Here is a 23967-nt window from a genome sequence, read left to right as displayed (position 1 = left end):
TACGCCCAGAAGGGAAGAGGCAGGCTTTTCCAACCCCCACGCCCCTTGGAGGATAAAACTGTACCCACCAGATCCTCAGGGCAGAGCTTCTGTGCCTGCCCACTTGCATCTCTCACAAGCATCCTATCTTAATCTATTTCTTTTTTTTTTTTTTTTTGTCTTTTTGTTGTTGTTGTTGTTGTTGCTATTTCTTGGGCCGCTCCCGCGGCATCTTAATCTATTTCTTGCCTATCACTTTGTCTCTCACTGAATTCCCTCTGCGTGGAGACATGAAGAACCTGAACCTCCGTGAGTCCAGACACAGGGTGAGTGATTCTAATTTAAAACCATGGGTGTAAATCCCAATCTGGCAGTACTAACGCCCTGAACCCATGTGGGTTCAAGTCCCAATCTGTGTTCTGGCTAGATTCAGGCCGTTAGTGCTGTCAGTTTCAGAAGTTCCCTGGCCAGGGATCAAACCCATGCCACAGCAGCGACCTAAGCCATTTCAGTGACAACACAGGATCCTTAACCCATTGCACCACAAGGGAACTCAAAAAATTCTAACTCTTTAACATGACTTATAATTTACAAATAGCATCTGGGGGAGTTCCCGTCCTGGTGCAATGGTTAACGAATCTGACTAGGAACCATGAGGTTGCGGGTTCGATCTCTGCCCTTGCTCAGTGGGTTAACGATCCAGCGTTGCTGTGAGCTGTGGTGTAGGTTGCAGACGCGGCTTGGATCCTGTGTTGCTGTGGCTCTGGCGTAGGCCGGTGGCTACAGCTCCGATTCAACCCCTAGCCTGGGAACCTCCATATGCCGTGGGAGCGGCCCAAGAAATGGCAAAAAGACAAAAAAAAAAAAAAAAAAAAAAAAAAAAAAAGGCAAAAAGACAAAAAACAAACACAAAACAAATAGCATCTGGTGAGGGGTTAGGTTCCTTCACCTTTCACCCCCCCGCCCCCACTTACCATATAGGAGCCATTAGAAATTTCATTTTCTCTCCCTCTTTTTTTTTTTTTTTTTTTTTTGTCTTTTTGCTATTTCTTTGGGCTTCTCCCGCAGCACATGGAGGTTCCCAGGCTAGGGGTGGAATCAGAGCCGCAGCCACCGGCCTACACCAGAGCCACAGCAATGTGGGATCCAAGCCGCGTCTGCAACCTACACCACAGCTCACGGCAATGCCGGATCGTTAACCCACTGAGCAAGGGCAGGGACCGAACCCGAAACCTCATGGTTCCTAGTCAGATTCGTTAACCACTGCGCCGCGACGGGAACTCCTCATTTTCTCTTAAATGTGTGAACACAGAACGTTCTTTCTCAGTTCTCACCTCTTGGTTCTTAGCCTTCAGACATGTAGTTCTCTTTGTCTGAAACACCAGCTGTTTTGTTGCAGGACTTACATACAGGAAGACAGGACACTGAGGCCTTTTTGCCAGGAAGTAGTGTTTATTCATGCTGGCACTGGCTCAGCAGATTCATATCCAAAGGCTGAGCCTCAGGGGCTGCTATGGGGTGCTGTCTTACACCCTCTGTTATTTTGTTGTTGTTGTTGTTGTCTTTTACACTTTGGTCCCTTTGTCCCCCTTATAAGGTAGCATACATTCTGAAATTTCTGAGTGGACAGATCTGCCCATAGATTCAGGTTATGTTACATTGTTACAGAGCTGCCCCTGTGCCTGCAGGTGCTGATGCTACATGTTGCCTTCCCTTTGTTCTGCCAGGGCCCTTCCCTTCCCCACTACAGTTTTTCCAGCACTCCAAACCTTCGCTGGCCTAGCATCTCTGCTTGGCTCTTCCCTCTGCCTGGGAGGATCTTTCCCAGACCTTCATATAGCTCACTCTTTCTCCACTAATGTCTCTGCCCAAATGGCATCTCCTTATGCAGCCTTCCCTGATCACCATATGTAAAGTGGTGCTCCCATGACTACCCTTTACCTATCTATTTATTCTGTTAGAGTGTGAGTTCTACAAAGATAAGATTTTTGTCTTGTTCTTTGTTGTATTTCTAATATTTATAAAATCCTTGACTCATGAAAGACACTTAATAACCATTTTGGGGATAAATGAATATGTGTGAAATCAATCTTGGTGAGTTTTCCTGGTAAGATACACTGATGAAGCTCTACAAAGATGCAAATAAGAATTAAATAGCAGTTCAGATACTTGCGGTGACCTCCTGGGGTCAGCTATGGGACTGTTGACAGGCACATGATCACTTTTAACAGATCCATACCATTAAGACAAGAATAAAGAGATTCCAGGTGGATACAATATCAATAAAATAGAGGCTTGGACTTCCCTGGTGGCTCAGTGGGTTAAGGATTCGGCATTGTCACTGCTGTGGCTTGAGCCACTGCTGTGGCACAGGTTTAATCTCTGGCTTGGGAACATCCATAGGCTGTAGGTGTGGCCAACAAACAAACAAACACAACCAAGCGTTCACGAGTTTCAAAGGGTAAGCCAAAAGACTGATCTTTTTTTTTTTTTTTGTCTTTTTGCTATTTCTTGGACCACTCTGGTGACATATGGAGGTTCACAGGCTAGGGATTGAATCAGAGCTGTAGCCACCGATCTACGCCAGAGCCATAGCAACGCGGGGATCCGAGCCGCGTCTGCACCCCACACCACAGCTCATGGCAACGCCGGATCCTTAATGCACTGAGCAAGGGCAGGGATCGAACCCACAACCTCATGGTTCCTAGTCAGATTCGTTAACCACTGAGCCACAGCGGGAACTCCCCAAGACTGATCGTAGATTTGTAAATCTCTCTTTGAAAGTTTCTATCGTTATGGTCTTCCAGGGATTGGTTGGACATTTGCTGACTTTGGAAAAAGTGTTATCCTACGATACACTTGTAATAATATCTGTCTTGGGTGAGCAGTTTGCCTCTTCTCACTAGAGCTCATTGTGCAGTACTAGCCACCAGCCAGCTGTCATGACCTTTCTTATCATGAAGGGAAATCTGGGTTTCATAAGGTCTTTGTTTTCTGTACTTCCTCCCCTACTTCTTGAATTTTCCGCTTATGGAATTTTACTTACTCTCTAGCTGATGTTTCTGCTCTCTCTCTTCATATTCTTATTCTTCCTGGAACAGCTTCTTTGGAAGAATGCTGCTTTTCTGCCCAGGAGTTTATTAAGACTATCAGATTTCTGATGCAGAGTTTCGTATGCATTTTCCAGTAGAGCTTTGGCTTAAATAAGGGAGCAAGACTCATGTTCTAACTTCTCTGTTTTCCAGCCCTTGCTGAGCTAACAATTCGGCATATAGTTTAAATTGGAAATGGCCTTTATCTTTTTCGATGGTTGTAACAAAGGTTCCTTTTGTGAGCCATCTATCGTCTGTTTTTTAAATTCTCAGTCTGGTCACTTGCCAGCTATTTCTACTGCACAACACCATTACTCAAAACCTGACTTTCATTTTGTTTGTGAGCAAGAGCACTTGCTATGTCTTTTGGAAATTTCTGATGATATTTGATTAGATCACTGAGCTCCTTTCAGTTTTTTGCTGCCAGTTATAAGTGTCCAAGTCTCTTGAGTCCTGTATATTCTTTTTTTAACCCTTGGGAGTGCAGATTCTGCCCCTCTACTAAAACTAACCTCATTAGGAGTTCCCGTCGTGGCGCAGTGGTTAACGAATCCGACTAGGAACCATGAGGTTGCAGGTTCAGTCCCTGCCCTTGCTCAGTGGGTTAACGATCCGGCATTGCCGTGAGCTGTGGTGTAGGTTGCAGACGCGGCTCGGATCCCACATTGCTGTGGCTCTGGCGTAGGCTGGCAGAGACCCCTAGCCTAGGAACCACCATATGCTGCGGGAGCGGGCCCAAGAAATGACAAAAAGACAGAAAAATAAATAAATAAATAAAACTAACCTCATTGAAAGCTTTTCTCAACTCTGCAAGTTTGCAAAGTCCTTATAAAAATGAGTAGTGTTTCCCCTGCATTCTTGCATTCTTGTATTTTATCTGGTTCTTTACCTTCCTTTTTCCTGGGGCCTAAAATAACAAGTGGATTTACCACTGACATTTGATTTGTTCCTTCAAGCCCTTTGACTGCATCTTTAAGATGATTTCCTCTAAGAGACTCTTACTCTTCTTTGTATCTTGGGTTCCCCAAAAAGTCTTAGGTTCAATCTGTTGATAATCTGATAACTCTAAGAATTTCTTTTTTCCCCAAGAGGCTTTTAAATTTCTGCACAGTGTGCTGCCAGTCATTTTATATCTTTTTCTCTTTATAGACAGAAGCATTCCCTTGGGAAAATGCCAAAGTAATGACTTCTTAGGAAGACACTTATACCTACAGCTTCCCAAGGCACTTATTGAAAATCAGGCTATGGATACAGCAGTGGGGGAGTTGATGTGGCAGAAAAGAGAGAAGGCTAAGCCTAGCAAGCTCCAGATAGGAGCCTGGGCCCAGAAAAGGCAGTGGGTGCAACATCTGATTAAGCCGATTCCTGGTAGAGCCACTTGAGAAGAAAAGCCCAGGAAGAGCTGGAACTCAGGATCCATTGATCCCCCAGGATTTCCTGCTGTACAGCCTCTTGATCTGGCACGCAGATCTTAATTCCAGAATCAGTCAGGGTTGGCTCATCTCCAGATTTTATTTATTTATTTATTTTTGTCTTTTTGTCTTTTCTAGGGCCTCTCCCGCCGGCATATGGAGGTTCCCATGCTAGGGGTCTAATTGGAGCTGTAGCCGCAGGCCTACGCCAGAGCCACAGCAACGTGGAATCCGAGGCGTGTCTGCAACCTACACCACAGCTCACTGGCAACGCCGGATCATTAACCCACTGAGCAAGGGCAGGGATCGAACCCGCAACCTCATGGTTCCTAGTCAGATTTGTTAACCACTGCGCCACGACGGGAACTCCCCATCTCCAGATTTTATTCCAGCCCTGCTACAGTGGGACCCTCTCCTCAACAGTAAGGTAGCCCAGTGATACCTGTGTTGGAATTAGGAACAGACCCTCCTTCCAGAATGCCACCCTGCCATCTACCTCAAGATGGTGTTAATGAATGCACAAATCTACAATGAGTATGATATGACTGCCCACTGAAGTCATGCCATCCACAGCCTACAAAATCAGACACACAGGCCTGTCCTTCAGGGCTCTGCAGTGGGACCTTCTTCTCTAGATCCCCCTCAGGGTTTGTTGACTCCTTAAACTAGAATGACTCTAAAATTAGGCGTTTTGGAGTTCCCATGGGGCATAGTGTAAACGAATCCGACTAAACCATGAGGTTGAGGGTTTGATCCCTGGCCTTGCTCAGTGGGTTAAAGATCTAGCGTTGCCATGAGCTGTGGTGTAGGTCGCAGACATGGCTCAGATCTGGCGTTGCTGTGGCTCTGGCGCAGGCTGGCAGCTACAGCTCCGACTGGACCCCTAGCCTGGGAACTTCCATATGCCTCGGGTGTGGCCCTAAAAAGACAAAAGACAAAAAAAAAAAAAAAAAAAGAAAAGAAAAAAACTAAAATAATTCAAGGATGGTTTAACATTAGAAAATCTATCTGTGTAATTCACCCTACTAGCAGATTTAAGGAGAAGGCCACGTGGTCCTTTCAACTGATGCAGAAAACACACTGGATAAAAGTCAACTCTCATTCATAACAGATTAGAAACAGAAGAAAACTTTCTTGATAAATGGACTCTACCTAAGACACCTGACACTCATTCATATTGTACTGAAAATCTGCATAATTAAAAGCTAGAAGTGGCCCTGACTTTGATATGAAAGAAACACCAAGAAAGTGTCAGGCTGCTTGTCCAGGTCTAGGTAGTATGACAGAATTCATTCCTCCCAAGGAAGCGATTTCTCATGTCACCCCAGAAGAGCAGTGAACCTTTTTTCCATGTTTCTCACTGTTCTTTCAGTCTGGTCACTAACACATAACCACAGGACAGCTGATGATCATCAAATGTAAAAGCAGCCTTCGTGATCATCTAGTTCAATTCACTTATCTTACAGTGACATCTTAGAAACCCAGAGTAAAATGCACCAAGTAAAGTGTCAGCGATTGCCTGGCTCAGCTAACACGCACACGGGCCATCCCCCCGCCAATGCAGTGGTCATCTCTTATTTATTTATTTATTTTAGTCTTCTGTCTTTTTAGGGCTGCACCTCATGGATAGTAGTCAGATTCGTTTCCGCCTCACCACAATGGGAACTCCTAGAATCTTTTTTTTTTTTTTAAATATACTATTGAAACCACACAACTCAGATGGGACTTGAACCCATATGTTGGGAACTTTAACTCAGCCAAGACTCAGATTGGGACTCAAACCCTCTGTTCTGGGGATTTTTTTGGTTGCTGCATGCAGTGGCTTGATATGGAATCTCAGTTCCCAGACCAGGGATTGAACCCAGGCCACAGAACAAGGCAACTCCCAAACCCACTTTTAATTAAAATGTTTTTTAATTAAAATCACACACCTGGTCTCAGGACTTTGAAGTTCAGGGTCTTTATGTCTCAGTGTAGAAGGAATTCAGTGAAAGGCAAAGTGATAGGTAAGAGGTAGATTTGGAGTTCCCCCTGTAGTGCAGCAGGTTAAGGATCTAGTGTTGCTACAGCTGTGTGGTAGGTCAGCAGCTGAGGTTCGAATTCGATCTCTGGCTTGGAAACTTCCATATGCCTATGGTGCAGCCAAAAAAGAAAAAAAAGAAAAGAAATATATTTATTGAAAGAAATAGACAAAGTATGGCCATCTCAGCAGGCCAGAGGCCCAGAAATACCCAGTGGTAAGTTTTGATGGGTGGGGTAATTTCATAGGCTAATGAGTGGGAGGAGTATTCCAACTATTTCAGGGAAGAGGTGGGGGTTTCCAGGAATTGGGCCACCTCCCGCTTTTTGGCCTTTTATGGTTGGCCTCAAAACTGTCATGGCACCTGTGGGCTTGTCATTTAGCATGCTGATGTATTACAAAATTCGTATAATGAGGCTTAAGGTCCAGTGGAAGTCAGTTCTTCCACCAACTTGGACCTATTTGGTTCTAACCAGTTTTTGTCATGTCCTCAATGGCTGTGTCATTCTTTAAGGGTTGTGCCCGGCCCCCTCCCCCCATTTCACTTTTGGACTGGGTTTGCTTATATTTTATTTAGGACTTTTCCATTTATGTCTATATACAATGCTTTAAACACAAAAAAAGAACTTATTAGCTTATTTAACTGAACATTCTAGTGGAAATACCTCCTATGTTTATAAGTAAGGGTGACTTTTCAATTTCTCTTTTTGTGCTGACCTTGTCTGTTTTTGGTGTCATGTTTAAACAAGTCTTGTAAAATGAGTTGTGTAACTTTCCTTCTTTTCTGTTCTCCGAAATAGTTTGTATAAGATGAAAATTAACTGTCCTTTGAAGTTTTGTTAAACAAACTCTAAAAATACCAGAGTGAACTTCCACTTGGGCAGAGTGGTGTCTGGATATCCTGGACACACTTAGCAGTAAAACAATTATGCCTCCTGGGATAAATGTTTGTAAAGTTATGTAACTGTATTGCTGAGGTGGCAAAAAAAAATCAATGTGGCATACATCGGCTGGCGGCCTCAGCTCTGGACCCCTAGCCTGGGAACCTCCATATGCCATGAGCACGGCCCTAGAAAGACAAAAAACAAAAGACAAAAAAAAAAAAAAAAAGAAAAGAAAGAAAGAAAGAAAAAAGAAAAGCAGGAAGGCCAACAAAGTTATAGTTTCTATAAAGCTAGGTCTGCAAAATGCTAAACCCTTTGTACAAGGGTAAAGGGGAATACGTGCAAATCACACAAGAGGCCAGTAAGGAAACTTGTTTATTTTGAATGTGTTGATGAGTGGAGAAAGGGGGAAATGACTTCCTTGAGAATTTTTTTTTTTCTAGTCAATTTTTTTTTGTTTTGTTTTTGTTTTCTGGGTTTTTTGTTTTGTTTTTGTTTTTTGTCTTTTGTCTTTTTTAGGGTCGCACCCGCGGCATATGGAGGTTCCCAGGCTAGGGGTCGAATCGGAACTGTAGCTGCCAGCCTACACCACAGCCACAGCAACTCGGGATCTGAGCCACATCTGCACCCTACACCACAGTTCACGACAATGCTGGATCCTTAACCCACAGAGCAAGGCCAGAGATCGAACCCACAACCTTATGGTTCCTAGTTGGATTTGTTAACCACTGAGCCATGACAGGAGCTCCTCCTTGAGAATTTATAACCAATTTTTATTTAGGCACAAGGCTGCTTGGAGTAAAGACTGTATTTTCTAGTCTTCTTTGCAACTAGATATGGTCTTATAACTGTAGGTTCTGACCAATGGAATGTAAGTGGAAATGATGGCTGTGTTTCATTCAGGATGTTTCCACGTATGTTCATAAATGAGATTGATTTTTAACTTTCTTTTCTTGTGCTGACCTTGTCTGGTTTGAGAGTTCTCAAAAAGGGAGAAAGGTATTGTGTTAGACCACTAGCAGTCTCTGCTGTCCTGGTGAATGAGACAAAGAAACACAATTTTCATATAAGCAGGAAGGATTCTTCTGCTTTTAGGAAGATCTCAACCCTGGGATCCACTATAATAGCTGCCTTGAAAAAGAATAGCTGCTATAGTTACTGATGGAATGGGAAGGGAGATGAAGTGAATTATTTTCGTCTTCATTCCAAAGTAATCTGGAGCATTTTGTGGGCTAGAACTGGGGTTTGGGGTTGAGTTACTTAGAAAGGAGAAAATAATGTGTGTTTGTGTATGTGTTTATGAGGGAGATCCAGTACAATTTAAATATTTCTTGAATGATGTCTTTTCCTGGAAGTGCTTGTCAGAGCTCTTATTTCAAATACTGAGTACAACCCAAATCCAGTCTTCTACCTTTCTCAGTTCCTCTTATCTGTCCTAACCTGCCTTTACGTCCTTCAAAGGAGTTTCATAATAACTGCAAATCAATGCCTTGGCCTTGAGCAAGCCAGGCCTCCCCTGTTCAAGCTTGTAGAGCCCTGGGTTCAAGGCCACAGTGCTGGTCAGAGAGAGATAGGAGCTGGTCAAGGAGTTCCTTTATCTGGGATGAACTACCAACATAAGGACTCTATTCCAGTCCTAGCAAAAAGTAAAAGATAAAATACAGGTAACCTCACCTTCCAGCCCAACTGCATTCCACTGCTCCGGGTGTATGTCTTATTTTCCTATCACTAGGTTGAAATCTGTAAACCACTACTGGTTTGTCTGTGTTCTGTAGAAGCAGTCCTCAAATATTTTTGCTAGCATACTCCAGATAAAAGGTTTTTTTGAAGTATGTACCCCTTTAGAGTTCCTATTGTGGCACAGCGGAAAGGAATCCTACTAGGAACCATGATGTTTCAGGTTTGATTCCTGGCCTCGCTCTGTGGATTAAGGATCTGGTGTTGCTGTGAGCTGTGGAGTAGGTTGAAGATGCGGCTTGGATCAGAGTTGCTGTGACTGTGGCGTAGGCCTGCAGCTGTTGCTCTGATTGGACCCCTAACCTGGGAACCACCATATGCCACAGGTGCAGCCCTAAAAAAGGAGAAAAAAAAGCATGTACTCCCTCACAGTGTTCTATTTTGATAACTAAAATTTCTCATCAAATTTCATTTAAGTACATAAGATATTATTATTGCATGTTAAAGTTTTGGCATAGATTTTTTATCATTCTTTTAAATTTAACTAATAGAATCTAAGTATTTAAAAAATTTTATTATAGTTGATTTACAATATTCTGTCAATCTTTGCTGTACAGCAAAGTGAGCCAGTTATACATATATATATATATATATATTCTTTTTCTCACATTATCCTCTATCATGTTCATAAGTGATTAGCTATAGTTCCCTGTGCTATATAGCAGTATCTCATTGCTTATCCACTCCAGATGCTATAGTTTGCATATACTAATCCCAAACTCCCTGTTCATCCTGCTCCCTCCCCCTCCCCATTGGCAACCACAAGTCTGCTCTCAATGTCCATGAATTTGTTTCTTTTCTGTAACAGAATCTAAGTATTATAGTGATTTCGATATGTTAATGATACCACCATTCGTTTAAAAGATACATAAACAAGCTTCTCTTTAACAATGGGAAATTTTATATCACTTTTTTTTTGAGGGGCCACACCCATAGCATATGGAAGTTCCCGGGACAGGGGTTGAATCTGAGCCTCAGCCTTGACCTATGCCACACTTGCAGCAACAAGGGATCCTTAACGCACTGTGCTGGGCCAGCAATTAAACCCGTGCCTTCTCCGTGACTCAATATCACTCCTTTTATTGCAATATAGTTGATTTACAACGTTGTGGGGGTTTATGTTTTTGTTTTTGTTTTTTCTTTTCTACTGCTGCACCTGCAGCATGTAGAAATTCCCAGGTCTGGGGTCCAATTAGAGCTGCAGGTGTGGCCAAAGATACAGCCACAGCAATGCTGGATCTGAGCCACATCCACGGCTTGCAGCAATGCTGGATCCTTAAGTCACTGAGCAAGGACAGGGGTCAAACCCATATCCTCACAGAGACAACATTGGGACCTTAACCCACTGCACCAAAACAGGAACTCCTACCTGTTGTATTAATTTCTGGTTTATATCACTGCTTATCCTTGAATTGATATTTCCAAGCCACCCTGCCTCCAAGTTTTATCTTAATATATGTATGCTTTAAAGGTTTTTTTTTGTTTGTTTGTTTGTTTTTGTCTTTTTAGAGCCTCACCTGTGGCATATGGAGGTTCCCAGGCTAGGGGTCAAATTGGAGCTACAGCTATTAGCCACAGCCACAGCTACAGCAAAGCCAGATCTGAGCAGAATCTTTGACCTACACCACAGCTCATGGCAATGCTGGATCCTTAACCCACTGAACCAGGCTGGGGATCAAACCTGCAACCTCATGGATACTAGTCAGATGCGTTTCTGCTGAGCCACAACGGGTACTCCTGCTTGAAATTTTTTTTTTTTCAATTCTTATGTCTTTGCAATAAAAATGTTTATATAAGTTGAAATTTTCATTTTAATTTCTTGTGACTATAAGCCTCCAAGTCTTATAAGTTAACAATTATTAATGACACAAAATTGGAATGTTAGGAGTTCCTGTCATGGCTCGGTGATTAATGAATCCAACTAGGAAACATGAGGGTGCCGATTTGATCCCTGGCCTCATTCAGTGGGTTAAGGATCTGGCATTGCCGTGAGCTGTGGTATAGGTCGCAGACGAGACTCAGATCCTGCGTTGCTGTGGCTCTGGTATAGGCTGGTGGCTACAGCTCCGATTAGACTCCTAGCCTGGGAACCTCCATATGCTACGGGTGTAGCCCTACAAAAAAAGAAAAATGAAATATTATACTTTAAAAGTTATTTGATACAGATTTTTTTTTTAACCTTATAGTATAAATGACTGTGTCAGGGTGGCTCACATGAATCACTCTTCAACTTTAGAGTCAATGTCCTTTTTTATCCCACAGCAGATCTCCGGGGCGTCAGGGCATTGGTAAAACATCATTTCCTAAAAAAGTGCTCCTCTCTGGGCTCAGGGGTTTTCTCCTCAGTTGCTGAAATCTGTTCTTTAGATTTTGAGGCTGGCACTTTTTGTTTTGACCAGAAGGTGTCAGGCAAGACAACTCTGGCAAGACTGTCACTTGTTAAGGGGGAGGTAGGAAAGAATTCCATGAAGCTAGGACACAGGACAGATAGAAAGTAGGGATCTGGAAATAGACTCTAAACTATCTATACCTTGGGTACACCTTAAATAGCGGCTCCAGATTGAAAACTATGGCTTACAAGAACAGTTCCCAAACTCAGGACTGTTTCACACTCTTAAAAATTGTGGAGGACACCAAATAGTATGTTTATTTGGGTTATAGCTATTTGCTGTTTGACTAGTTAAAACAGAAGACTTTTCAGTATTTATATGATTAATTTTTAAAAATAATAAACCCATTGGAAACAAAATTTTTAATAAAGTAACTATATTGTATAAAACAACTACTGTTTTACATTTTAGAAGACCTTTTTAATGTTTGCTTAATAGAAAGGACAGCTAGATTCTCATATGTGCTTCTTCTTTTTTTTTCCCCCATTACCACAAATTATGCAGTTGAGTTTCCTACATTTGGGAAATCACAAGGGTCAGAACATCCAGAGAGCACTGAATAAGCCTCGCCCTGGGAAAACCACCTTTGTGATCATGGTATTGCTCCTGCCAGGTAAGTATTCACATCTGCTTCTGCTTTCAATATGTTGTGACATACTGTTTTGGCTGAAGGATATGAAGAAAATTTGAACTCAGATACTCATTTGGGGAATTCCCGTTGTGACTCAGCAGGTTACAAACCCAGCTAGTATCCATGAGGATGCAGGTTCAATCCCGGGCCAAGCTCAGTGGTGGACTGCGGTGTAGGCTGGCAGCTGCAGCTTTGATTCAGCCTCTAGCCTGGGAACGTCCATATGCCACAGGTTCGGCCCTAAAAAGCAAAAAAAGAAAGGTACATACTTGGAAAAGGGAGACCCTTCTAGCAGTCATAAAGGAGTCTCAGGGATGGCTAGGTGCCACATTTTAACTATCACTGACCGAGAAAAATATCTGTACTTGTGTCACAGAAAATATACCTTATATCTTATTTATGAGCATAAATTTTTGTAGTAGCATTGTTTTTACTAACCAAAAACTTGAAGTAAAACAATACCCAATAAGAGGAGAATAGGTTAAAAAATGTATATGGTTTATATTCATACAATGAAATGTGTATTAGTGAAACTAAATAAAAACAGCTAGATGTATTAAGATGGATGTATCTCCCAAAACAGAAATGACTAAGAGAAGTCTAAAATAATACATATAGGATGATGCTGTTTGTATATGGTTAAAAACAGGCAAAACTAAATTCGTTAAAGTTGCATGCAATGGTGGTAAAACTATGAAATGAGGGAAGGAATGTCAATATTTCCTGGGTGGAGAAAGGACGATGTAATTGGAGGTGGGCACAGGGAACTTTTATAGGACAAAGTTTTATTTCATCTGGATGGAGGTTATGTGAGTGACAGCTTTTTAATTACACTTTAAACTGTACATATATGTTTACATACTCATTATAGCTATTTTTAACTTTACAATTAAAAATAAAAAATACATCATTTGCAATAACAATAAAGAACATACTCGGAGTTCCCGTCGTGGCGCAGTGGTTAACGAATCCGACTAGGAACCATGAGGTTGCGGGTTCGGTCCCTGCCCTTGCTCAGTGGGTTAACGATCTGGGCGTTGCCGTGAGCTGTGGTGTAGGTTGCAGATGCGGCTCGGATCCCGCCTTGCTGTGGCTCTGGCGTAGGCTGGTGGCTACGGCTCCGATTGGACCCCTAGCCTGGGAACCTCCATGTGCCGCGGGTGCGACCCAAGAAATAGCAAAAAGACAAAAAAAAAAAAAAAAAAAAAAGAACATACTCAAGAATATATTTAACAAAAACCTGTGTGGAGAGAGTGATATACCTTTTTTTTTTTGTTTTGTTTTTTTCTAGGGCGGCTTCCCACGGCATATGGAGGTTCCCAGGCTAGGGGTCTAATCAGAGCTGTAGCCATCGGCCTACACCACAGCCACAGCAATGCGGGATCCGAGCCACATCTGTGACCTACACCACAGCTCACGGCAACACCAGATCCTTAACCCATTGAGCAAGGCCAGGGATCGAACCTGAAACCTCATGGTTCCTAGTCGGATTCATTAACCACTGCGCCAAGATGGGAACTCCAAGAGAATGATATACTTTTAATGAACGTTGATAAAAAGATTCAAACAAATGGAGAATTATATTCTGTGTCCTTGGATAGAAAGTGATTCCTGTAAAAATGTCAACTTTTGCAATCTGAAAATTCAGTGAAATTCCAATAAAAATTCCAATAGGCTTTTCATCAGACTTTACAAGGTGATTCTCAAATTTATGTGAAAGAGCAAAGGGCCAAGAACATTTAAGCTACTCCTGAAGAAGGTGCCAAACATCAAGACTCATTCGGAGTATAGAATTTAAAAGAGAATATATAGGAGTTCCCACTGTGGCATGGTGGGTTAAGGGTTTGGCATTGCCACAGCTGTGGTGTAGGTCACAGCTGTGGCTCAGATTTGATCCCTGGCCCAGGAACTTCCATACGCTGTGGGTGTGGCCAAAAAATAAAAAAAGTAGGAGTATATAGTGCAGGGATAGACAATGAAATGAATGGAATGTAGTGAAGAGCCCAGGAAACAGATCCATACAAATATAAAAAATTTGACTCATGACTTAGAGAGTATTGCAGACAAATGGGAAAATAATAGACTATTTACAAAGAACAAAATATCTGAAGAAGAAATAAAGAAAACATTCCCATTCACAGTAGCATCAAAAACATTTAAAAATAATTAGTGGGGGTTCCCGTCCTGGCACAGTGGTTAACGAATCCGACTAGGAACCATGAGGTTGCGGCTTTGATCCCTGCCCTTGCTCAGTGGGTTAATGATCCGGCGTTGCCACGAGCTGTGATGTGGGTCGCAGACGCGGCTCAGATCCTGCGTTGCTGTGGCCCTGGCATAGGCTGGTGGTTACAGCTCTGATTTGACCCCTAGCCTGGGAACCGCCCATATGCCGCGGGAGCGGCCCAAGAAAGGGCAAAAAGACAAATAAATAAATAAATAAAAAATAAAAATAAAAATAATTAGTAATAAACTTAACCAAGGAGGTGAAGGATCTGCACACTGAAAACTGCAAGACTTTGATGAAAGAAACTAAAGAAAACATAAATAAATAGAAAGATATCTCATATTTATTTATTGGAAGAATTAATATCATTAAAATGTCCATAATACTCCCAAACTATCTATAGATTTGATGCAACCTCTTTCAAAATTCCAGTGATATTTTTCACAGAGATAGAACAGTCTGAAATGTTTTATGGACCCCTAACAGACCTTGAATAACCAAAGCAATTTTGAGAACAATGCTGGAAGCATCACACTTCCTGATTTCAAACTGTATTACAAAACTTTAGTAATCAAAACAGTATTGTATTGGGGGAGGAGAGAGGGAGTGAGATGGACTGGGAATTTGGGGTTAGCAGATGGCAAACTATGACATGTAGAATGGATGAGCAGGGAGTTCCCATTGTGGCACAGCAGAAACAAAACTGACTAGGAACCATGAGGTTGCAGGTTCGATCCCTGGCCTTGCTCAGTGGGTTAAGGATCCAGCGTTGCTATGGCTGTGGTGTAGTCCAGCAGCTGTAGCTCCAATTAGAACCCTAGCCTGGGAACCTCCATATGCCGTGGGTGTGGCCCTAAAAAGACAAAAAGAGAAAAAAAGAAGAAGAAGAAAGAATGGATAAGCAATGAAGTCCAACTGTATAGCACAAGGAACTATATCCAGTCTCTTGGAATAGACCATGATGGAAGATAATATGAGAAAAGGAGTATATATATAACTGGGTCACTTTGCTGTACAACAGAAATTAACACAACATTGCAAATCAATTATACTTAAAAAAAATATGGTATTGGCACAGAGATCAATAGAACAGAATAGAGAGCCCAGAAATAAACCCATACATTTATGGGCAACTAATAATTGACAGGGGAGCCAAGAATACTCCACAGGGAGAGGATAGTCTCTTCAATGAATGAGAAACCTGGATAATCATATGCAGAAGAGTAAGATTGGGCTTTTATCATATACCACTCAAAAAATAACTCATAGTGGAGTTCCTTGTGGCATAGCAGGCTAAGGGATCTGGCATTGTCACTGTAGCAGCTTGTGTCACTGCTGTGGCACAGGTTCAATCCCTTGCCCAGGAACTTTCATATACCGTGGGTACAGCCTCCCCTCCCCCAAATCACCTCACATCTAATAGTTAGAATGACTTTTATCAAAAAGAGAGAGATAACAAGCATTGGTGAGAATCTGGAGGGAACTGTTGTGCACTCTTGGCGGGAATGTAAATTGGTACAACTGCTATGGTAAACAGTTTGGAGGTTCTCCCCCAAAAAATTAAAAACGGAACTACCATATGATCTAGCAGTTCTACTTCTGGGCGTATAACCAAAGGAAGTGAAATCAGGATGTCGAAGAGATATCCATACTCCCACATTCATTGCAGCATTTATTCTCAATAGCCAAGACATGGAAACAATCTAAATATCTATCTACAGATGAATAGATAAAAAAGATATGGAATATATATATGCAATGGAATGTTATTCCACCATGAAAACAAAGGAAGTCCTTCATTTGCAACGCTGGTGGACCTTGAAGTCCTTATGGTAAGTGAAATATCAGACAGAGAAAGACAAATACTGTGTGATCTCACTTATATATATGGAAGCTAAAAACTGAATTCATAGAAACAGAGTAGAATGGTGGTTGCCAGGGCCTGGAAAGGGGTGGGAGAAATGGGTAGTTATTGATCAAAGGGTGCTAACTTCCAGTTATAAAATGAATAAGTTCTGGGGATATAATATACAGCATGGTGAATGAACAGTACGATATTATATACTTGAAAGATGCTTAAGAGAGTAGGTCTTGGAGTTCCCGTGGTAGGAACTGGTGGCATCTCTGACACAGGTTCAATCCCTGGCCTGGCACGGTGGGTTAAGAATCCAGCATTACTGTAGCTGCAGCTTAGATATGATCCCTGTCCTGGAAACTCCATAAGCTGTGGGGTAGCCAAAAAAGAAAAAAGGAAAAAAAAAAAAAAAAAAAAAGAGAGAGAGTAGGTCTTAAGTATTCTCACCATACATACTCAAAAGGTTAATTATGTGAGGTGATGGGGGCATTAACCAACCTTATTGTGGTGATCATTTCACAGTGTATATACATGTATCAAATTAAAGGTACATACCTTAAACTTACACAATGTTATATGTTATTATATCAATAAAACTGAAAAAAAAAGAAATAAGGTATTTAATAAAGAGCATGGGGACAATTCATTGACCACATTGGAAGAAAATTAGATCCCTATCTGGAACTATACAAAAAAATAAATTATAGAAGATAAAGACATAAAGCAACATTATAAACTTTAAAAATATGTACAAGAAAAATATCTTTATTCTCATACAAGAGAATACATTTATAACCTCATGTAAGGAAGGATTTCTTTTCGTCTTTTTTTTTTTTTTCAGAGCTGCACCCGCAGCATATGGAGTTTCCCAGGCTAGGTTTCCAGGATTTCTTAAATGAGACAAAAAGATTAGTAAATTCAATGACATTAAAATAAAGCATTTCTAGGAGTTCCCTGGTGGCTTAGTGGTTAAAAGACCTGGCATTGTCGCTCTTCTGGCTCAAGTCACTGCTGTTGCACGGGATTGACCCCTGGCCTAGAAATTTCTGCATGTAATGGGAGTGGCCAAAAAATTTAAAAAATAAAATAAAATAAAGAATTTCTGGGGAGTTCCCGTCATGGCACAGTGGTTAATGAATCCACCTAGGACCATGAGGTTTCGGGTTTGATCCCTGGCCTTTCTTAGTGCGTTAAGGATCTGGCGTTGCCGTGATATAGGTCGCAGACATGGCTTGGATCCTCAGTTGCTGTGGCTCTGACATAGGCGGGTGGCTACATCTGCGATTAGACCCCCAGCCTGAGAACCTCCATATGCCCCAGGTTTGGCCCGAGAAAAGACCAAAAAAAAAAAAAAAAAAAGAATTTCTGTTAATCAAGACCATAAAGTAACTATACCTATACATTAGGAGAAAACATGTAGCTGACAAAATGTTAGTAATGGTGCAGTAGTAGTAGTAATAATAATAGTAAAATTTTGGAATTCTCGTTATGGTGCAGCAGAAATAAATCCAATTAGGAACCTCGAGGTTGCGGGTTTGATCCCTGGCCTCGCTCAGTGGATTAAGGAGCCAGTGTTGCCATGAGCTGTGGTGTAGGTCGCAGACGCTGCTTAGATCTGGCATTGCTATGGCTCTGGCGGAGGTTAGCCCCTAGCCTGGGAACCTCCATATGCCATAGGTGTGGCACTAAAAAAGCAAAAATAATAATAGTAAAATTTATATAAAAATTCTTATGTATTTGGCACTATTTTAACCATTTTACAACTTTTTTGAAACTTACTATATTTTTAATTTTTGCAATGTGATGGATGTAAAGTGACATCTTGTGATTTTAATTTGCATCTTTTTTTTTTTTTTTGCTTATTAGGGCCACACCTGTGGCATATGAAGGCTCCCAGATTAGGGGCTGAATCGGAGCTACAGCAGCCAGATTAAGCCACAGACACAGCAACACCAGACCCAAGCCCAGTCAGTGACCTACTCCACAGCTCACGGCAACACCCAATCCTCCACCCACTGATGAGGCCAGGGATTGAACCCACATCCTCATGTATACTAGGCAGATTTATTTCCGCTGCACCGCAGCGGAAACTCCTGCATCTTCCTTTTTTTTTTTTGTCTTTTAGTCTTTTTGTCTTTTCTAGGGCCACACCCGCAGCATGTAGAGGTTCCCAGGCTAGGGGTCTAATCGGAGCTGTAGCCACTTGCCTACACCAGAGCCACAGCAATGCGGGATCTGAGCTGCATCTGTGGCCTACACCAAAGCTCACGGCAACGCCAGATCCTTAACCCACTGAGCGAGGCCAGAGATCAAACCCTCAACCTCATGGTTCCTAGTTGGATTCATTTCCACTGCACCACAACGGGAACTCCTGCATCTTCTGATTATTAAATAATTTGAGTATTTTATCTTATGTCTATACCATTCCTGTTTCCTTCTCAGTGAAATGTCTTTTTTTTGGCCCAATTATTATTTTCATGGCCATGTCTGCAGCATATGGAAGTTCCCAGGCTAGGGGTCTAAACGGAGCTGCAGCCAAGGCCTACATGATATCTTGTGGCAACGCCGGTTCCTTAACCCACTGAACAAGGCCAAGGATGGAACTCACATCTTCAGAGACAACATTGGGTCCTTAACCTTCCCTTAACAATGGGAACTCCTTGGCCCAATTTTAAAAAGGCATATTTTCTTGAAAGCTCTTTGTCTAAGCTGCGTATGTCTTTAATCACTCAGCGTGTTGCTGAGGACAGTACACTACAGTCATTACATGCACTCAAGCTAGACTGCTGGGGTTTAAATCCCAGTTTCCTCCACTTATTGTTTGCATGCCAGAGTTGGGCAAGTTGCTTAACTTCTCTCACCTTCCGTTTCTTCACCTACAAAAAAAAAAGATATAATAATAACATCTGGAGTTCCTGTAGTGGCTCAGTGGTTAACGAACCTGACTGGCATCCATGAGGATGCAGAATCAATCCCTGGCCTCACTCAGTGGGTTAAGGATCCGGCATGGCCGTGAGCTGTGGTGTAGGTCGCAGACGTGGCTCAGATCCCACATTACTGTGGCTGTAGCGTGGGCTGGTGGCTATAGCTCTGATTGGACCCCTATCCTGGGAACCTCCATATGCTGTGGGTGCGGCCCTTAAAAGAGAGAAAGACAGTAATAATAATAATAACATCTAACCCTAAGTAGTTCATAAGTTCTAGAGATACCAGACTCTTTATCCACTCTAGTGGGAATAAAAGTTGGTACAACCACTATGAGAAAAATTTGCCATCACCTAATAAAATGCAAACTCTGCCACCCAGTAATTCTACAGTCCTTTGCACCAAGAGAAAAGGACAAGAATGTTCTGTCATGGTCTGCAACTTTACCCTACAAGGATTTCGAATTCCTTGGGCTTTTGAGCTGTCCTCTCTCAAATCAGTGGTTGTGACTCCTACATCTCTGTTTTTTTTTTTTTTAGTAATAAAGTCACATCTGCAAATGGCTAAAAATTCAACCCTGAAAAGTTTAGAAGTTCCCATCATGGCTCAATGGAAATGACTCTGACTAGCATCCATGAGGTCGCAGGTTTGATCCCTGGCCTCGCTTAGTGGGTTAAGGATCAGGCATTGCCGAGAGCTGAGGTGTAGGTGGCAGAGGTGGCTCAGATCCCGAGCTGCTGTGGCTGTGGTGTAGGGCAGTGGTTATAGCTCCGATTCGACCCCTAGTCTGGGAATTTCATATGCCTTGGTTGCGGCCCTAAAAAGAAAAAAAAAAAAAGTTTGATATTGAAAAGCTGCTTCCTCTACTCTACTCCTTCTCATCACAGGTCTTGCTCCTCAGAGACAACTAATTGAATCTCAATCTGTTTCTGTCTTTAGGTCTTTGGGTGGTTAAATTAACTTGTTTTATGGTTACCGGCAGAAATTGAGACTCCTGGGTCAGAGACAAAGGACTTTATTATTCACGGCACAGCAAGCTGCCTAAGTAGCAGATTCATGTGAGTTCTCCTTGTCCCCAAGTCCCTAGGATGGGACACTGGAGGGGTCTGTATGGATGTGGCACACATAATGGGTTTGCATCACAGCTGAGGAATGCTTAGCTTTGGGGAATTAACCTCTTTTTATAGCCAGCCTGTTCTTTGTTCTGGAAGGAAACATTATTTCACCCCTTCAAGGTTTCTGGCTGTAAGTGTAATCCTGACAAATGGCCCAAACAAAAAGCAATCTGGACCATGATGTTCCCTCATGGTTCAGTGGGTTAAGGATCCAGGGTTGTCACTGTCTTGGCTCTGGTTATGGCTGTGGTGTAAGTTTGATCCCTGGCCCAGGAACTTGCACATGCCACAGGTGCTGCCAAAAGATAAAGCAGTCAGGACCCTATGTCTTTGCTTGCATAGAATATGCAAGGATGCTCTGGGCTCAAGGTAGATTGCCTCTCCCAACATGTACATAGCAGCATTCTTCAGAATAGCAAAACTTGGAAGTGATCTAAATGTCTATGACCTATAGGACAGATAAATCAATTGCAAGGGAATGTTATACGGCAGTAAAAATAATGAACCATAACTACATGCACCAACACAGTTTAACTTCAAAAACATAATTTTGAGGAGTTCCTGTGGTGGCACAGTGGTTAACGAATCTGACTAGGAACCATGAGGTTGCGGGTTCGATCCCTGGCCTTGCTTGTGGGTTAAGGATCCAGGGTTGCCGTGAGCTGTGGTGTAGCTTGCAGATGCGGCTCGGATCCCGCGTTGCTGTGGCTCTGGCATAGGCTGGTGGCTCCAGTTCTGATTAGACCCCTAGCCCGGGAACCTCCATGTGCCACGGGAGCAGCTCAAAAAAAGGCAAAAAGACAAACAAAACAAAACAAAAGCAAAAAAAAACCCCATAATTTTGAGCCAAAGAAACTATAAAATTTATACAGTGAGATTTCATTTACAAAACATTCAATACCACACACATAGTTGGTAAACACTATAGAAAAGCAAGGGAGGAGTTCCCATGTGGCACAGCAGAAGCGAATCCGACTGGTATCCATGAGGATGCGGGTTTAATCTCCGGCCTCGCTCACCGTGCTGGGGATCTGGCATTGCCTTGAGCTGTGGTGTAGGTCACAGACATGGCTCAGGTCTGGCATTGCTGTGGCTGTGGCTCTAATTCGACCCCTAGCCTGGGAACTTCCAGGTTCAGCCCTGAAAAGCAAAAAGAGAGAAAGGAAGGAAAGAAAGAAAAGAAAAAGAAAAAGAAAGAGAAAAAAGAAAGAAAGAAAGAAAGAAAGAAAGAAAGAAAGAAAGAAAGAGAAAAGGAAGGAAGGAAGGGAATAATTAGGATAAAACTGAGGATATGCGTCACCTTTGGAGGGGAACACAGGGCTTACCCAGATGTTTCCTTTATTTAAACTGCTACTGATATGCTTTAAGTAAATGACTGTTATACTTTAAACACAAGGAGACAGGTGTTTCCAAAGCATCAATTCCTGAGGACTGTTTGGGGGTGGGTGGGTTTTTACCTCAGCTCGTTTTCTTGGGTAAATCTTCTGGTATAGTCATTCTCTGGCTTTGGTCCTTGACACCCCTGAGGGATGGCTTTTACCCCTGGGACACATCACATGGCATACCAGGGCAGCACTAAACTCAGGCTCTATCCCTTTCTTTCCACTTGACAAAAACTTGGGAATGCAACTGAGGGACAGATGATCTAGAATGGCTCTAATTTTTATTTTATTTATTTATTTATTTAATAATTTTTTGTCTTTTTTGCTATTTCTTTTGGTCACTCCTGCGGCATATGGAGGTTCCCAGGCTAGGGGTCTAATCGGAGCTGTAGCCACCGGCCTATGCCAGAGCCACAGCAATGCGGGATCCGAGCTGCGTCTGCAACCTACACCACAGCTCATGGCAACGCCGGATCGTAAACCCACTGAGCAAGGGCAGGGACCGAACCCACAACCTCATGGTTCCTAGTCGGATTCGTTAACCACTGCGCCACGACGGGAACTCCAGAATGGCTCTAATTTTTAAAAGTAAAACATTATCAAATACTGCTTTGTTAACTATTAAATGATGAAACATTTGCCGTACACATCAGAACTGATTGTCTAGGAGTTCCCATTGTGGCGCAGCCATTAACGAACCTGACTAGCATCCATGAGGACTCCAGTTAGATCCCTGGCTTTGCTCAGTGGGTTAAGGACCTGGCGTAGTGTAGGTCACAGACTGGGCTCGAAGCCCTTGTTGCTGTGGCTGTGGTGTAGGCCGGTGGCTACAGCTCTGATTTGACCCCTAGCCTGGGAACCTCCATATGCCGTGAGTGCGACCCTAGAAAAGGTAAAAAGATTAAAAAAAAAAAAGGGAGTTCCGTCGTGGCGCAGTGGTTAACGAATCCGACTAGGAACCATGAGGTCGCGGGTTCGGTCCCTGCCCTTGCTCAGTGGGTTAACGATCCGGCGTTGCCGTGAGCTGTGGTGTAGGTTGCAGACGCGGCTCGGATCCCGCGTTGCTGTGGCGCTCTGGCGTAGGCCGGTGGGTGGCTCCAGCTCCGATTCAACCCCTAGCCTGGGAACCTCCATATGCCGCGGGAGCGGCCCAAGAGATAGCAGCAACAACAACAACAAAAGACAAAAAAAAAAAAAAAAAAAAAAAAAAAAAAAAAAAAAAAAACTGGAGTTCCCGTCGTGGCGCAGTGGTTAACGAATCCGACTAGGAACCATGAGGTGGCGGGTTCGATCCCTGCCCTTGCTCAGTGGGTTAACGATCCGGCGTTGCCGTGAGCTGTGGTGTAGGTTGCAGACGCGGCTCGGATCCCGTGTTGCTGTGGCCCTGGCGTAGGCCGGTGGCTACAGCTCCGATTCAACCCCTAGCCTGGAACTCCATATGCGCGGGAGCGGCCCAAGAAATAGCAACAATAACAACAACAACAACAACAAAAAAAAGACAATAGACAAAAAAAAAAAAAAAAAAAAAAAAAAAAAAAAAAAAAAAAAAAAAAAAAAAAAAAAAAAGGAACGATTGTCTATGTGGTCCCCAGGTGTAAGATCAGCCTCCTCTTAAAGACATTCCCAGACATTCAACCTTGGAATTTGGAAAATCTGACATTCTTTGAGCTTTTGTCATGTCCCTCTGAAACCAGCATTTGCCCCCCACCCTGCCTTTGTTTTATAAAGTCACACCTCCATGTGTCTAAAAATTCAACCCTGAAAGAAGTTTGATACCAAAAAGCAAGCTCTTCTACCCCATTCCTTCTCATCACTGGTCTTGCTCCTTGGAGACAGCTTCTTTCAAAATTTTTAAAATTGACACCAGGAACTATATACCTATTTAAGGTGTACAGTTTGATGCTTTGGTTCGTATGTACATTGTGAAATGATCACTGCAATCAATCCAATTAACATATCCATCAGTTTACATCGTTACCATTTTCTTTTTTTGTGGTGAGAACACTTAAGATCTACACTCTTAGTAAAATTCACATATACACTACTGTATTGTTAGTCACTAGGCTGTACATTAGAGCTCTAGAATTTATTCTTCTTGCATAACCGAAACTTTGTACCCTTTGACTAATATCTCCCCCAAATTCTCTATCCCCACCCCAACTCTCCAGCCCCCGGCAATCACCATTCCAGTGTCTACTTCTATAAGTTTGATTGTTATAGATTTCACGTTTAAGTGAGATCATGCAGAATTTCTCATGTGCCTGCCTTATTTCATGTAGCTTAATTCCTATAGGTCCATCTCTGCTGTCATAAACGGCAGA

The 23967-nt window shown here is 42.5% G+C and overlaps 1 protein-coding gene across 1 annotated transcript in view; it reads left to right on the top strand.

Annotated features, from left to right (window-relative positions):
- SERINC5 (serine incorporator 5) overlaps window positions 12024-23967 on the top strand; it is a 149075-nt gene continuing 137131 nt past the window's right edge. The window contains exon 1 of the mRNA XM_021084491.1: window positions 12024-12127. The gene's annotated coding sequence lies outside the window, so the exon portion shown is untranslated. The remainder of the gene's footprint in view (window positions 12128-23967) is intronic.

The sequence above is a fragment of the Sus scrofa genome, chromosome 2 (assembly GCF_000003025.6).
Source record: "Sus scrofa isolate TJ Tabasco breed Duroc chromosome 2, Sscrofa11.1, whole genome shotgun sequence".
NCBI classification, from domain to species: Eukaryota; Metazoa; Chordata; class Mammalia; order Artiodactyla; family Suidae; genus Sus; species Sus scrofa.
The sequence above is the reverse complement of the archived record's forward strand: the minus strand, read 5'-3'. Positions and strand labels throughout refer to the sequence as shown.